A 2,637-nucleotide genomic window follows, 5' to 3' on the forward strand; every position below is an offset into this window, starting at 1 on the left:
ATCTCATTAACACTATCCTGTTTACTATCTGTCATATTTTCATACTTCCTATTTTAAAATTTCGGCAGCTTTTTCTGCCTATGTAAAATTACCAGTGAGATGAAAGGGGTGATTTGTTCCAGATCAAATATTCATCAAAGCTATAACACTGCGCCGGGGGTGGGCGATGGATGACGAAAATAATATATTTGTTTTATCTCTGGCATCTGTCCTGGCTTTTTCTTCCCTGATACCCTGGTTATGGAGGTTGTGATGACTATGGTGGCTATAATAATTCTGGTTATGGGCATGATGGCTTTGATGATAGAATGAGAGATGGAAGAGGTATGGGAGTTCCAGGCTATTGTGGAGCTGCTGATGTAAGTTCAGATTTTCCTGGTGGTCATATTGTATATATGAGATTACATTTTTGTTCAACTGAAAATGACATTGCTAATTTCTTCCCAGTACTAAATCCAGTACTAGTTTATACTGATATTGGAGCTGATAGCAGAGCAACCAGAGAAGAAGATGTACAGCTTATGACACATGAAGTTGCAGTAGCTTGCCATGTCTAAAGATATGAATAACATACAACATCAATACATTGAATTCTTCTTGAATTCTAGTCCTGAGGTGGCTTTGGGAGGTTCTGGAATGGGATGCTATGGCAGAGATGGAATGTATAAAAAGGGAGATTATGTATCTATTGGGAGAATGGGAATGATGAACAATTTACAATGGAAGATACAGTATTCCTGATGGCTTAGGTCGTGGTGGATGCAGTGGAGGTTACCATGGGCAAGATGGCAGGAATGAGGTGAATGGTGTGTGATGTACCGAAGCATAACCACCAATGTACAGAGTTCTGACCACAGCATATGGTCTACTAAGCTTTCTTACAGATTTAACTTCTTTTGTATTTTAGGAACTTCATACTGACTGAAGGAATATGTTTTCAAAATATTATCTGAAAAAGCAACAGATTGTGATGAAAAAAAATTTTCTGGAGGTTTTAATTATTGCATACTTTGACTTAAAAGTAAAATTTCATGTTAAAAAAAATAAAAGAAGTATGTTGTATAGCCCTCATTACTTCTAAACTGAACTACTGTAAAAGCAGTCAAGAATATATATCTTAATATTTGTTGATTTCCTACTGTATGTTCTATACTCTGAAAGGTACATTTACCTAGATGATCTCATTACTCTTCAGCAAGGTAGATATTAATAGCTCTAATAATGTGAACAAGAACGTAATAAGTCCTCTCTAAATACAATATTACTTTGCTGTTGCATTCATGGGTCTTCAGAACAGTTTCTTATCTATATCTCCAGTTTTAGTTTTATTTTAAAAATATTTTAAAATAATGCTGCAGCTGAAATAATTGCTTACCATTCCCCAAACAAGTCTCAGTAGAACATCTGCTCCAATAATCAATTTTACTTAAAACACTGGGGCCAAGTGAAAACTAATGTCTTCATCATATTATAATATATTAGTAATAAATTGTTGCTATATGCTATAAGTACATATTTATATATTATTAAATAATGCAAAATTGCATATATTTTTAAACTAAATAAGAAACTTCAAATAAATTTCTAGCTTCAGTTGACATTTTCTAGATAGATGAAGAAGAGTCGGGACATGGTTAATTGTTTACAAGACCTCTGCTTTCAGGCAGATGGAGTTGTGTGTTCCAGTTGCAGGATGTATGGTGTCACAGTTCTATCACTTCATATCTGTGCAATGGCACCTATATTTACACAACCTTATCTGCAGCACTGAGAATAACTTCTCATTCATAAGTGTTCTTTAAATATTACCTGAATGAATGAATACTTGAATGGAAAATGCTTATTTGATTAATATTGCTGTCCATTACTAGATTCTAAACTTCTTGAATGGAGTAGTAATGAATAGTAATGTTCACTGTTTTATTGCATTTCGGGGATTCAGTTGGATCTTGGCATATCAGGCACCATGTAAGTGAGAAAAAATATATACACATGCACACACTTACAGAGAAACACCTAGGTCTTTATCTTTTACCATGTTCATTTTTTGCTTTTAGAACAATGTCCAATATTTGTTTGTTAAAAGGCTGCAAGCTATCCTACTCCCTATATGGTTTATCATCCCACTAACGTAATTACCATCCAAGTAGGAAGCCCATTGTTTACTCATTTGACCCCATCATGCCCTGCGGAAAAGATATTTCAGGATATTGATTGATCTAAAAGCAAAATAAGTTCATAGCCAGTATGAATTCATCTAGAAGAATTTTCACATATTTGACATTTAACAAAATTATGATATACATTAAATCTTGATGAAATATATGTTTTCAACCTTCTCACAAGAGCACATGTAACAGAAAGTCTGTAATTAATATCTGAAAACTTTTGTCTACGTCCTGAATCTGCTACCATAAACTGTGTGTCCATGTGAGAATCACTTAAATTCTCTCATGCTGCTTCTACCTTTGAACTTGCAGAATATAATATTTGACCTACCAATGTATCTGGGTTGGTGTGAGGAAGAAATGAGATCATGTGTGGTAAAATGCTTTGTGAATTATAATGCACAGTGTCCGTGTGCTGCTCTGTTACTTGGTGGTTCCTGGCTAGGCATGTTCCAGTCAGTTTGACCAG

General features: G+C 34.6%; 1 pseudogene; it reads left to right on the forward strand.

Moving 5' to 3' along the window:
• The first annotated feature begins 242 nt into the window (after positions 1–242).
• On the forward strand, positions 243–814 carry LOC118884055 (annotated as a pseudogene).
• Positions 815–2,637: the final 1,823 nt, after the last annotated feature.

This window comes from Balaenoptera musculus, chromosome 18, assembly GCF_009873245.2.
Source record: "Balaenoptera musculus isolate JJ_BM4_2016_0621 chromosome 18, mBalMus1.pri.v3, whole genome shotgun sequence".
Taxonomy (NCBI): domain Eukaryota; kingdom Metazoa; phylum Chordata; class Mammalia; order Artiodactyla; family Balaenopteridae; genus Balaenoptera; species Balaenoptera musculus.